Raw genomic sequence first — 14709 nt, 5'->3', positions numbered from 1 at the left:
ATTTTATGTGTGTTATTATACTGGTGTTTAGTTGCTGTGTGAATGACACCGAGCACCTTCTACACACTGACACACCTTTCTGATTGTGGGAAAAGCTGATTGTGATGAGCATTGGTTCATTATGTAACTTTCTCATCACCACCTGCATATGGCTGTGTTAACGTGTCTATCTGTGTAACCTATGTAGATGTTAGTAATTTAAAACACAGACATATTACCTCTAATATATAAATTAAAGTAATACAGTATTTATTACTTACCAGGTCTAGAAAATATGATCATATCACCCCAATTTTATCCTCCTTACACTGGCTGCCTGTTAAGTTTCGTATTGAATTTAAAATATTACTCCTCACCTATAAAGCTCTAAATATTCTAGCTCCTGTTTATCTAACCAACCTTCTGTCTCTCTACAATCCAGCTTGCTCTTTAAGATCTCAAAACTCAGGGCTTCTGGTAGTACCTAGAATAGCAAAGTCGAGTAAAGGAGGTCGAGCCTTCTCATTTATGGCTCCTACACTCTGGAATAGCCTTCCTGATAACATCCGAGGCTCTGACACACTCTCTCAGTTCAAAACTAGATTAAAGACCTATCTGTTTAGTAAAGCATACACTCAGTGCATCACTTAGTGGGTTTCCACACAAGTTTCTACATCTTGTTTATATCCACTATGAACAGCAGCTACGCTAATTATTCTCTTTATTCTCTATTTTCACCTGGGGATACTCATCCCGAGGTCCTCAGATTATGCGGAGTCACTGATTGGATCCAAGACCAGTGATGAGATGATCCCAAGGTCTCCATATCCGGGACCAGGCCGTATCCTGAGCTGCTGCTGCGCTGGTGGTTATGGTGGAGTGGAGAGCATGAGACTGATTCCAGTGACGCTCCAGGGACAGACGAGTCTTCGCTGAGGCCAGCTTCCAGCCTCCACCGCTGAGACTGCAGCTCTGCACAAGAATTTTGGCCAGCGGAGAAATTAAAATGGTCGTGCCCAACTGAGTCTGGTTCTCTCAAGGTTTTTTTTCTTTACTTTCCTATTGATGAAGTTTTTTTTCCCTCTCCGCTGTCGCCACTGGCTTGCATGGTTTGGGATCGGAAGAGCTGCGCATCCATGAATTTGCTCTTCAGTGTTTGAACTCTCAGTAGTGATTATTAAACCACACTGAACTGAGCTAAACTGAACTGAACTTAAACACTAAAAACTGAACTACACTGATCCAGTTACTATGACCATTTATGTGAAGCTGCTTTGACACAATCTACATTGTAAAAGCGCTATACAAATAAAGCTGAATTGAATTGAATATTTTTCTGAAAAAATGAGAAATTATTTTTACGGTTTGTACAGATTTTTATCGTTGAAATACTGGCATAGCTTAACCATAATTTTTATGGATTTATTTTTGGAGTTAAAAAGTGTCATTTAAATTTAATTGAATTTTTTTTTTAATTCTGAGCACGTAATCCAGATTAAATAGTCAGTTGCTGCACTCTAAAATGCTGGCTTGTTTTAACAATACTGGGTCAATTTATTTTTGTATTTTTTACAATGCAATAACAAATTATATGTAATCTGCATTATGTAATTAGATTTGAAAAATCAATAATTAAAGTAAACTATTTAAACATCATTATCAGACTATTACATTTCCAGAGATGGGTTGCGGCTGGAAGGGCATTCCACTTCATTCCGCTTTGGCCACCACTGATTAAATAAGGGAACTAAGCCGAAAATAAAGTAAATAAATGATTGAATGTACTCAAATTTGGGTTTGGCAAATTTGGCCCAACGTTGGGTTGGTCACCGATGTTGCACGCTCACACAGAGCCCAAAATGGAAGTTTGTGATTGGGTCAGCCCAATGTCAATAAAGAAAAGAACCAGTCAGCTGCAGATTATGTCACATGGGCCGGTCTGCGCAAAAAAAAAAAAAAAAAAACTTACTTACTTTCAGAGCATCACAGCATAGTAAATTAATTAGGTAGAAAAAACAATAGGCTGTTAATAAATAAATAAATAAATACAATACGATAAAATACAATAAAACACAATAAAATAAAACAAATAAATAAATAAATAAATAAAATACAATAAAACACAATAAAATAAAATAAATAAATAAATAAAATACAATAAAACACAATAAAATGAAATAAAATAAAATAAATAAATAAAAAACAATAAAACACAATAAAATAAAATAAAATAAAATAAAATAAAATAAAATAAAATAAAATTAAATTAAATTAAATTAAATTAAATTAATAAAAAACAATAAAACACAATAAAATAAAATAAATAAATAAATAAATAAAAACAATTAAACACAATAAAATAAAATAAAATAAAATAAAATAAAATAAATAAATAAGTAAATAAATAAATAAATAAATAAATAAAATAAAATAAAATAAAATAAAATAAAATAAAATAAAATAAAATAAAATAAAAAACAATAAAACACAATAAAATAAAATTTAATTAAATTAAATTAAAAAAAATAAATAAATAAAATTAATAAAATACAATAAAACACAATAAAATGAAATAAAACAAAATAAATAAACAAGATAGATCTCAGGTCTGGTGGGAGCAAATTGTGGCGACTGGCCACTTTCCTCCTCCATGTTTCCTCTGTTGTCGTTGTTTACTGCGTCGGCGTCTCCACACACGCTCTTCCTTCTACGTCAATCAACGTAGAAGTTTTATGTCACAAGTTTTATGATGTACAAAAAGGAAAGCCTCAGTAAATTCGATCTGCCTGTTTACATGATAGTCACATATCTGATTCAAATAAAAAAAAAATTCACATATGAAGGAGGCTGAAACCCATCTCTGAATATCCGAATGCATCCGATCTGTGTCACATATGAGCAAAAAATCTAAATTGGGTCACATTTAACTGACAGTGGACACAGGGCCTCATAGATGTCTAATAGACGTCTATGCAACGTCGTCTTGGCTAAAACAAAGCTATTTGGGCTGTCACTGAAAATCTAATAGACATCTAAGAATAGGCCAAAACTAGACTAGTCATCAAATTAACAGAAATGAATGACTACACATAAAGTCTGTCTAATCTGTCTAGATTTGGGCTATAGATAAGATTTCCACTGACAGCCCAAGTTTAGCCTTGTTTTAGCCAAGCTTTCTACATTTAGATGTTTATTAGACACCTATTAAACACTAAATTGTTTGCTGGGATGTAAGAGGTTATATTACTACTAAAGTATACTAATATACTACAAGTTTTCTGGTGTAATGTGTAATCTGTACCTGATTACAATGCATAAGTAATCCACACACGCAGCTGGTAAAAACACTCTGACCTCAATGCTTATGTGCATCTGCTCCGTCTCACCAAAGTGCTGTTCTCACACACGCTTGCAAAGGCAATCGCACAAGACTTCACACTCGCGCACACAAAACACACATCTTAACATCGGCTGAAAATGAAGCCACGATGGCTGGGTTTCCTCTACTTATGCTACAGGCAAAGAAAACCACCATATTGTTGATTGGATGATTGACGATAAGGAGGTTTCAAGCACCACTAGCCTAGTACTTACATGCCATGAAACCCGTAGTTTAGCGATAATGCCAGGGGATTTCTATATCAAGAGGAATTCAGGTCATTGTAACAGTCTTTCTTTATGAAACACGACACTCATCTGGTTGTTTAACCGGGCGAACAGGATTCATTACTCTTTTTTGCTTTCAAAGAAACCAGATCTGTTGGAGTTTTTAAGGTGAGCTGTTGATATTCTTTGATTTTTCAGATTGTTTTATTTTTTGTAATGCTGTTAATTGGTGGCTGAATGCATTTTAGATCATAATCTTGCATGATACGACAGATTTTTTCAACACATTTCTAATCATAATAGTTTTAGTAACTAATTTCTAATAACTGATTTATTTTATCTTTGTCATGATGACAGTAAATTATATTTTACTAGATATTTTAAGGCTTAACTAGGTTAATTAGGCAGGTTAGGGTAATTAAGCAAGTTATTGTATAACGATGGTTCTGTAGACTATAAAGAAATAAATAGCTTAAATAGGCTAATAATTTTGTCTTTAAAATGGTTAATAAAAAGTAAAGACTGCCTTTATTCTAGCCGAAATTAAACAAATAAGAAGAAAAAATATTATAGAAAATACTGTGAAAATTTCCTTGCTCTGTTAAACATCATTACGGAAATATTAAAAAAAAAAAAAAAAACTTAAAGAGGTGCGAATAAATCTGACTTCAACTGTATTTCAAATATTGCAAAAAAATAAATAAATACATTAATTAATAATAAAAAAAAAAAAATATATATATATATATATATATATATATATATATATATATATATATATATATATATATATATATATATATGCTTAATTTTTTTCTAATCATTGGAATTTCTAATATTTACACATGATTACATTTTTAACATAAAATTGAAGTAAAATAAAAATATAATGCTATAATTATTCAATATTATATAAAGATTTAATTCTGTGTGGAGTTTGCATGTTCTCCCTGCGTTTGCGTGGGTTTCCTCTATGTGCTCCGTTTTCCCCTACAGTCTGAAGACATGCGGTGCAGGTGAATTGGGTAGGCTAAATTGTCTAGTGTGTGAGTGTGTGTGAATTAGTGTTTGTGGATGTTTCCCAGAGATGGGTTGCGGCTGGGAGGGCATCCGCTGCGTAAAAATGTGCTGGATAAGTTGGCGGTTCATTTCACTCTGGCGACCCCAGATTAATAAAGGTAAGCCGACAAGAAAATGAAGAATTTAATGATATTTCAGTCTTTTTATTTAAATTTTTTTTTTTGTATAATTTGGTATATTACCGTTTTTTTTGTAAACACTGTTTTTATTTATAGTTTAACTCGTTCATTCATTCATTTTCCTTCAGTTTAGTCCCTTTATTCATCAGAGGTTGCCACAGCAGAATGAACCACCAACTTATCGAGCAAATGTTTTACACAGCGGATGCCCTTACAGCTGAAACCCAGTACTGGGAAACATACATACACCTTCATTCACACACGTACCCTACGACCAAATTAGCTTCATCTACTGTATAGCGCATGTGTTTGGATTGTGGGGGAAACCGGTGCAGGAAACGCGCGCCAGAACATGCAAACTCCACAGAGAAATGCCAACTGACCCAGCCGAGACTCGAACCAGCGACCTTCTTGCTGTGAGACAACAGTGCTAACCACTGAGCCACTGTGTCGCCAGTTTAAATCATATTCATTAATAATTCATTAATTTTTGTTAATAATTACACTGAAAAAGTGTTGCATGCAGAACTGTTGCAAACAATTTATTTGTGTTGAATTTAAACAAACAAATTAAGTTTAATAATGTTCAACTTAATTTGTTTGTTTAAATTCAGCCCAAATAAATTGTTTACAACCACTTAACGTAAAATAAATTGAGTAATAATTAAAAAAAAAATTGTTAACTATATAATAACTCAGCTTCACATGTCTTTTCAATACAAACACTTGTACACTGTAAAAAAAATGCTGCAAAATTTACAGCATTACTGACAATTTTGGTTGCCAGTAATGCTGTAAAATGTACACATAGTGTATGAGTGTTTGTGTAAATGTCAGAGTTTATTGGTGCTTCCCAGTACTAGATTGCGTCTGGAAGGGAATCCACTTGGCAGTTCATTTCACTGTGGCGAACTCTGCAATAGAGACTAAGCCGAAGAAAAATGAATGAATGAATGAATGAATGAAGCACACTAATAAATTAATATTTATAAGATCCTTGAAAGTGAAAGGGAAGGATGGAAAGATGCTCCAGACATCCCTCAGTGGTGGTGATTAAGGGTGTGTCCAGCATGCAGTGTTGGACTGGGCGGTGTGTGTTCATGTGTGTGTGCTGGTGTAGTGGTCAGAGTCAGATACCCTGCTGCTTTTATAGCCCATAAATCTGAGCAGGCCAGCGGCTGCTGTAGTCAGCGCACTGAGAGCCTTTCATGCAGAAAATGAATCAGACCATTTGAAAGTAAGCGCAAAAGCCACACTTCACAGACACACACACACACACACACACACACACACACACACACATGGTAAAAATATAGTTGTGTCTGTGTTGTTCAATAAAATATATATTTTTGAAATCCAAAATGTATTTAATATTAGCCAAAGATATTTCTAAATATATTTTAGGGTGAAGAAAATACATTACTAGCATACAGTAGATCAAAGTATCCGTAATTTAAAATATAATTAATAGAACTAATAATTTATTTGTAAACATATACTTGGTAAATTATATTTAAAAACATATTGAATTAAATTGAATTGAATTTAATTAAATTTAATTATTTTATTTTATTTTTGGAAAATATATTTCTGTAAATTTGCTTTTAAATATATCTAACCAAATATATTTTTATAGCCATTTATTGGAATATATATTGGAATATATTCAAAGACATAATTTTTTTTCGTATGGGTGGGTACACACACACACACACACACACACACAGAGACACAAACACACACACAGAGACAAAAAAAAAACACACGCACACACACACACAAAATATATTTAAAAACAAGTTTACATAAATATATTTCCAAAAAATCTAAATGTATTAATTTAATTTAATTTAATTTAATTTAATTTAATTTAATTTAATTTAATTTAATTTACATTTTTGGGAAAATATATTTTATGTAAATAGGTTTTGCCTTACAGCAAGAAGGTTGCTGGTTTGAGCCTCGGCTGGGTCAGTTGGCATTTCTGTGTGGAGTTTGCATTTTCTCCCTGTGTTTGCGTGATTTTCCTCCGGGTGCTCCAGTTTCCCCCTCAGTCTAAGCACATGCGCTATAGATGAATTGAATAAGCTAAATGGATCATAGTGTATGAGTGTGAATGAGAGTGTATGAGTATTTCTTATTGATGGGTTGCAGCTGGAAGGGATAAGTTGGCGGTTCATTCCGCTGTGGCGACCCCTGATAAAGGGACTAAGCTGAAAAGAAAATGAATGAATGACACTCACAACCACATTGCATGTCTGCTCGGCCAATACACAGGCACTCCACTCCATTCCCGGTGGCTAATAAAACACTCCATTAATGGCGAGCTGGGTTTGTTCACGAGACACTCCGCTGTGCAATCCATCTCGGTTCCCGTGATAGACTTTCTAGCTCCTGTGCACGCATGCAATGTTGCTGTACTTCATCAAAACGAGCTGTGACACCGTATCTGGCATTGGAGGGTTATTGAATTAAGGCAGCTCTTTAATGTACTCCAGTCTGCAAACCCATCTCTGCAGTCTTCAATATCGCATTAAGGCGAGACTCCGTTCTGTAATTCTATCATCTCACATGCAAACTTGCTCGACCTACACGCCATCCGAGACAAATATACCAACATTTATGCCTTTCCTCCTTCCGCTTCCACTGATTACAGTCACCAGGATCTCTCTCTGATTGAAATATAATGTATCATAAATACACTGAGTTATGCTTACCTGTGCTAAAATTACCATTTTAAGAGAATATTCTGAGTAGTTGCTAGTGCATTGTGTTGCTATAGAGTCGCTAGGGTGGTTGCTAGGGTGTTACTATGCAGGTATGGTGATTTGGGTTGTTGTCGGAGTGCAACAATACAAATAAGGTGTTTTGTGTGGTTGTTAGATAGTTATTATGTGGTTGCTAGGGATTCAGGAGGAAGCAGTAGCTAAAGACTTGGATGGTTGTCAGAGTGTTGCTATGCTGTTGTTGTGGATTTGGGTGGTTTCATGGCGCTGTTATGGAGTTGCTAACGACTGTGTGGTTGTCAGAGTGTTGCTATGCAGTTGTTATGGATTCGGATGGTTGCTATGCAGTTGCGTAGGTGTTTGGGTGGTTGTCACGGTGCTGTTATGGAGTTGCTAATGACAGTGTGGTTGTCAGAGTGTTTCTATGCAGTTGTTGTGGATTTAGATGGTTGCTATGCAGTTGCATAGGTGTTTGGGTGGTTGTCATGGTGCTGTTATGGAGTTGTTAACGACTGTGTGGTTGTCAGAGTGTTTCTATGCAGTTGTTGTGGATTTAGATGGTTGCTATGCAGTTGCATAGGTGTTTGGGTGGTTGTCATGGCGCTGTTATGGAGTTGCTAATGTCTGTGGTTGTCAGAGTGTTTCCATGCATTTGTTGTGGATTTGGAAGGTTGCTATGCAGTTGCATGGGTGTTTGGGTGGTTGTCATGGTGCTGTTATGGAGTTGCTAACGACTGTGTGGTTGTCAGAGTGTTGCTATGCAGTTGTTATGGATTCGGATGGTTGCTATGCAGTTGCATAGGTGTTTGGGTGGTTGTCATGGTGCTGTTATGGAGTTGCTAATGACAGTGTGGTTGTCAGAGTGTTTCTATGCAGTTGTTGTGGATTTAGATGGTTGCTATGCAGTTGCATAGGTGTTTGGGTGGTTGTCATGGTGCTGTTATGGAGTTTTTAACGACTGTGTGGTTGTCAGAGTGTTGCTATGCAGTTGTTGTGGATTTAGATGGTTGCTATGCAGTTGCATAGGTGTTTGGGTGGTTGTCATGGTGCTGTTATGGAGTTGCTAATGACAGTGTGGTTATCAGAGTGTTTCTATGCAGTTGTTGTGGATTTAGATGGTTGCTATGCAGTTGCATATGTGTTTGGGTGGTTGTTATGATGCTGTTATGGAGTTGTTAACGACTGTGTGGTTTAAAGTGTTGCTATGCAGTTGTTATGGATTCAGAAGGTTGCTATGCAGTTGCATAGGTGTTTTGGTGGTTGTCATGGAGCTTTTATGGAGTTGCTAATGACAAGTTGGTTGTCAGAGTGTTGCTATGCAGTTGTTATGGATTTAGATGGTTACTATGCAGTTGCATAGGTGTTTTAGTGGTTGTCATAGCGCTGTTTCGGAGTTGCTAAAGACTTAGTGTGGTTGTTGACAGAGTGTTGCTATGCAGTTGTTGTGGATTCGGAAGGTTGTTATGCAATTGCATAGGTGTTTGGGTGGTTGTCATGGTGCTGTTATGGAGTTGCTAATGAGAATTTGGTTGTCAGAGTGTTGCTTTGCAGTTGTTATGCATTCAGATGGTTGCTATGCAGTTGCATAGGTGTTTGGGTGGTTTTCATAGCGCTGTTTTGGAGTTGCTAACGACTTAGTGTGGTTGTTGTCAGAGTGTTGCTATGCAGTTTCATAGGTGTTTTGGTGGTTGTCATGGCGCTGTTATGGAGTTGCTAATGACTTTGTGTGGTTGTTGTCAGAGTGTTGCTATGCAGTTGTTATGAATTCAGAAGGTTGCTATGCAGTTGCATAAATGTTTGGGGGTTTGTCATGGTGCTGTTATGGAGTTTCTATGACTTTGTGTTGTTGTCAGTGTTCCTATGCGGTTGTCATGGATTCGGAAGGTTGCTATGCAGTTATTAGCTAGTTATTAGCTAGTTATTAGTAGTTAGCTATGCATAGGTGTTTGGGTGGTTGTCATGGTTCTTTTATAGAGTTGCTAAGGATTTTGGGTGGTTGTCTCTGTGTTGATATGTAGTTACTAGAATGTTTTAAATGGTTGTGATAATGTTTTGTTGCAGTTAGCGTTTTGACTGCTTGCAAGTTTGTTAATAAACAGCCATGTCATTTTGGATGATTATCATTATGTTGCTATGAGGTTGCTAGAGTTTTTTGGGGGGGTTGCCAAAGTGATCTTGCTGTGCAGTTGGTAGAGTGCTTCAAATAGTTGCTGGAGTTTTACTTGCTTGGGACTTTAGGTGTTTAACAACATGTTACTATGCAGTTGGTATGGTGTTTTGGGTCGGCAAGATTGCAGTTGCTAGGGGGATTAGGGTGGTGGCTTGTTAGGGTGTTACTATGCACTCTTTGTATTGTTAAATCATCCTGAACCCAATATTTGAGATTCAATATTTGTAAAAGACTACATGTCAAAACAGTGTACGTCTCACTCAAATGTGATGGCAGCAACAGCACTCAAGCCGCCGCCTTCACTGTCTGGCAGTTTAAGAGCATTTACATAGATAAAGGTGTAAGGGTGGCCAAACCGGGTAAACAAGAACTATTTGCATTCACCTCAGGGCAAGTGCAGACTAACTGTGGCACTCCCATCTGCCATCTGCTTACCTTTCTTTAGAAAAATGGTCAGTTTTTATATTTTTGTCTCAAGGTTATTCTTTGAAATAGTCAGTGATATAAAAAAATGTAAATAGTGATGACTTTAAAGGGGAGCTATTATGCAAAAATCACCTTTATAAAGGGTTTAAACACAGTTGTGTGTCACCAGTGTGTGAATATAAGCAGCTTTTAACACTAAAAATGTATTAATTATTTTGTTTAAAATCACACTTGATTAAAACAGTTTGCAGAAACACTTTGATTGACATTCTTCCTTTGTACGTGTCATCAGAGGGGGAAAGCCCCGCCCACTAGTGACCATCTCTCCCTCATTATGATGAACAGTTTTAAGATTGACAATCTAAAGGCTCCTACACACCAAGCGCTTTTCCCGGGCGTCAAGCTGAAGAGTATGCAAAATCACTCCTTGACGTTAGATGGCGCTGCACAACATTAAGCTTTTGAAATCCGCTTATAACACAAGAGAAGACGAGGAGAGGAAGTTCACACACTTGTTGTTAAAGTTACTGGTGACTCGAAGAAGCATGGATGGTTAAAGCAGCAGCTCCAGCTGTAGCGATGAAGAAATGATTAGTATTCACAAGAGCAATAAGCAGCTAAACGCTCATATCGCCTCCGGGCATCTTCTTCAATGTGTACTCGCAATGACAGTTTTGCACTTGAGCGCCTCCAAGTGCTGTTTACTGTAACTTCAGCAGCTCCGTGCATAGGGCGTTTTTTTTTAAATGGCGCTTTTGTGCCTGGCGTTTTGCGCGTTGGTGTGCACAATCACATTGACGCCCTTTATTTAGTCACGAGACGTTAAAAGTCGACGGAAAACGTGAACAAAAAATGTCTCCGTGTGCACGGGCCTTATGGGTGATTTCACACCTGTGAATCGATTCATTTGTTCTGAAATTGTTACATTGTTGCTCTTTGCTCTTGGTGTGGTTCACTTTTACATGGCAAAGTGTCTCAACGGTCCCGCTCAGCTCTCATGCATCCTTATTTTAATATATGACGATTGAGCAAGACACTATAAGCGAAAATCTGCTCTTTAATTCTGAATGGTAACGACCCTCAGACGTCATCACTAAATATAGAGCAAAGGTAAGACTTTCTCAAACGCAGCAGTTGGCTTATGCATTATAAACTTTACATTATAGAGAGAAATAACAGATAAACTACTGCAGTTGGGTCAATTTTCCTAACGGATTAACAGCTCTTCTTAATAGTCAGCATGCTTTCACTTTCGTATTTTACATGAAACGCACAATTACCGGTAGGAATGTCACCCCCCCTACTCATCATTCTCTCTTTGTATAGCTGTATATGAGGCTATTACCAACCCAGGCTCATTCCGAAAGCACAGTCCTGTGGACGTTTCTGGAGACCGCCAAATATGTCCTGGGAGGTACGTATTTTTGCACTTTTTGTTTTTGCGAATCCACGAGAGGCCGCTGTGTGTGCTTTTTCGCATCTCAAACGTCTCTCGCGAGTGCAGTTCGTGCCCACGCTGTTCTCGCATGAACCCACAAGGGGCCGCTGTCTGACTGACTGACTGACTGACTGTGCGACCGGCCAATCGGCTGACCCACCCTCCTCCTTCCCTAAAACCAACCAATTTTACCAATTGACCCGCACGCCCACTCACTTCCCTAAACCTGACCAACAGTTTAGAAAAGCCATTTGGAAAAAGATAAGCCCTCTTCTGATTTTTTTTTACCACGTTTTAAGAAATTTCACCACGTTCTCACCCTGTTATAAACTCATTCACTTTTTTTTTTGGATTCTGTTTTTGTCTTACCTGATTTCTGGAACCGCTCTTCCCCGGACTTGAACCCGGTCGCCGTGGTCAACTCCTCTCTGCATCTGAGGTCTGCCGACGTACACGATGAGCTGACTGGACAAACTGGTTGTGGTGGGAAAGTAGAAGTAAGTGGTCAGCCGGTAAGTGCAAAAGGGAACAGCGTCACACTGCCCCGTAGCGTTCGCTTAAAAAAAATTAAATGCAGCCATACGTATCTCCCGGGACCTATTTGCGGTTTCCAGAAGCGTCCACAGGACTACGTTTTTAGAATGAGCCAGGGTTGGCTATTACACAACCATAATACACTGTGATATAGCCGGGCTCGGATCATATCGCATTCTCACTACAATCGATCCGCTCAACCCGGGCTCATTGTGGAAACATAGCCCCACGGAAGTTTCTGCGGACCGCGAGATATGTCCCGGGAGGTATGTACTCGAACGGTTTTTGTTTTCGCGGATCTGCGAGAGGCCGCTGTGCGCGCTTTTTCGCTTTTCGCTTTTTCCATCGGCCGACCCGGCCACCCTCCTCTTCCTCCTCCTCCTTCCCTAATCCCAAGCGACGGTTTGCAAAAGCCAGAAGAAAAAAAAAAAAGCAAAAGCCCCCTCGTCTTCGATTTCGACCGCGTTTTCGGATCCCGCCGCGTTCTCGCCCTTATTTTTCGGATTCTGTTTTTCATCCTACCTGATTTCTGGAACCTCTGTTCCCCGGACTCGATCCCGGTTGTCGTCCCTGCAGCCAGCTCCTCCTCCGGGGCCTCCGCTTCGCCGACAGAACGCTGTGAGCTAAGCGGACAAACTGGTTGCATTGGGAAAGCCCTCCACTCAAAGGCGAGCCGTTGGCCGGCGAGCGCGAAGAGGAGGAGCGGAGTGGCGCCACACCGCCCCGCAGCATTCGCTCGAAAAAAACAAACGCGGCCGTACGTACCTCCGGCCACGTAAATCGCGGCCTCCAGAAACGCCCACGGGGCTGCGTTTCCAAAATGAGCTTGGGTTGGATCCGCTCCAGAGTTCGTTTCAATTGAGCCGGGACCATCTCATTCAGGAGATCTCGGAGCGATTGTTTTGGCGCGGACCTGAGCGAAATTGCTGGATTCACATATGCCAAAGGAACCATGCTAACTGGGCAAACGAGACAGGTTCCGAAACAAAAGTCTAGGTGTGAAAGCACCCTAACACTACAGTCTCCATAGACTTTTCAGGCAACGCAGTGGCGCAGTAGGTAGTGCTGTCGCCTCACAGCAAGAAGGTCGCTGGTTCAAACCTCGGATGGGTCGGTTAGCATTTCTGTGAGGAGTTTGCATGTTCTCCCTGTGTTGGCATGGGTTTCCCCCGGGTGCTCTGGTTTCCCCCACAGTTCAAACACATGCACTATAGGGGAATTGGGTAAGCTGTAGTGTATTAGTGTGAATGAGTGTGAATGGATGTTTCCCAGAGATGGGTTGTGCTGCGTAAAGGATATGCTGGATACGTTTGCGGTTCATTCCACTGTGGCAAAACCTGGTTAATAAAGGGACTAGGCCAAAAAAAAATTTATGAATAAATTCACCTATTCCAAATGTCTTGTGGGGGAAACCGGAGCACACAGAGGAATAGGTTTTTTATTTCAAGTATAGCTACTGCACTGGCACACCATGTGACTAGTTTCTAGTCTGTATACTTCTTTAAATCGTTCATTTATCTCTTGTATTTACATGTTTGTTTGTTTTTGTGCAGCGCAGACCCTGAGTTCCTCCAGATGCGAAGTGTGGATGGATCTCAACGGGTGGTGTTTGCCTGACACAGAGCGCCTTATTAAACACTGTGACAGCGGAGTGTGTTTGCTTACAGAAGCCCCGTGTTTGACAGCCCTTTGTGTGTGTCGGGCCTTTATGAAATGTGTCAACAGCTCCTGCTTGACTCTTATCAGTGCTGATAGACACATGACGGTAATAAAACACTTGACATGCAGTGACGCTGTGGTGCAATTAGCCCACAGTCTTGGTTTCATGTGCCCTAGATATGCAACATAAATAGTTTTGTCATACTGAAGCTGTTTACTGACGGACTGGCTCTTTGAGGATATCAGCAAAGCAGTGTAATAAGTAAACAAATATTAAATATGTCAAATTGAGTGTGCAGAAATCTGATATACGCTCAATATATATATATATATATTAGCTGCCAGTGTTGGGAGAGCTGCTTGAAAAGTGTAGTGAGCTAAGCTATTAGCTACTCTACTTAAAATGTAGCTTAGCTACACTAAAAGCTACCCTCTTGCCCTACAGAAAAATCTAACATAAACCAGCCTGGTTTTAGAGAGGTTTCCGGGCTGGTTTCCAGCCATTTCCAGCCTGGTCTTAGCTGGTCAGGCTGGGGGATGACCAGCTAAAACCAGCTTGACCAGCCTAGCCAGTCTGGGAGTCCAGCCAAAACCAGCTATGCCCAGCTTAAACCAGGCTGGTCAAGCTGGATTTAGCTGGTCATTTTCCAGCCTGACCAGCTACGACCAGGCTGGAAATGGCTGGAAATGGCCAAAACCCCTCTAAAACCAGGCTGGTCAACCAACTAAAACCAGCCAACCAGCCTTGGCTGGTTTAAGATGGATTTTAAGGAGGGTGGTAATGTAGCAAGCTAAACTAAAAGCTACTTAGCAAAAGTAGCTTAGCTCCATCTAAGCTATTTTTGCAATTTTCATTTTTAAATTACAGCAACTTAAATCCAAATCAGACAAATCTTATGGCTTGTTTAAACTGACTGGTACAGTTTAGTATTCGACGCTACCGCCACACTACTGAGAAATGTAGTTAAGCTA

General features: G+C 39.1%; 1 long non-coding RNA gene across 1 annotated transcript; it reads left to right on the top strand.

Moving 5' to 3' along the window:
* The first annotated feature begins 3377 nt into the window (after nt 1-3377).
* On the top strand, nt 3378-13883 carry LOC141377080 (uncharacterized). Its single transcript, XR_012389000.1, has 2 exons — nt 3378-3753; nt 13632-13883. It is a non-coding gene; the product is annotated as an uncharacterized lncRNA (long non-coding RNA).
* The last annotated feature ends 826 nt before the right edge of the window (nt 13884-14709 follow it).

The sequence above is a fragment of the Danio rerio genome, chromosome 13 (genome assembly GCF_049306965.1).
Source record: "Danio rerio strain Tuebingen ecotype United States chromosome 13, GRCz12tu, whole genome shotgun sequence".
Lineage (NCBI taxonomy): Eukaryota > Metazoa > Chordata > Actinopteri > Cypriniformes > Danionidae > Danio > Danio rerio.
Note: the sequence above shows the minus strand (reverse complement) of the source record. Positions and strands in the feature narration are given on the sequence as shown.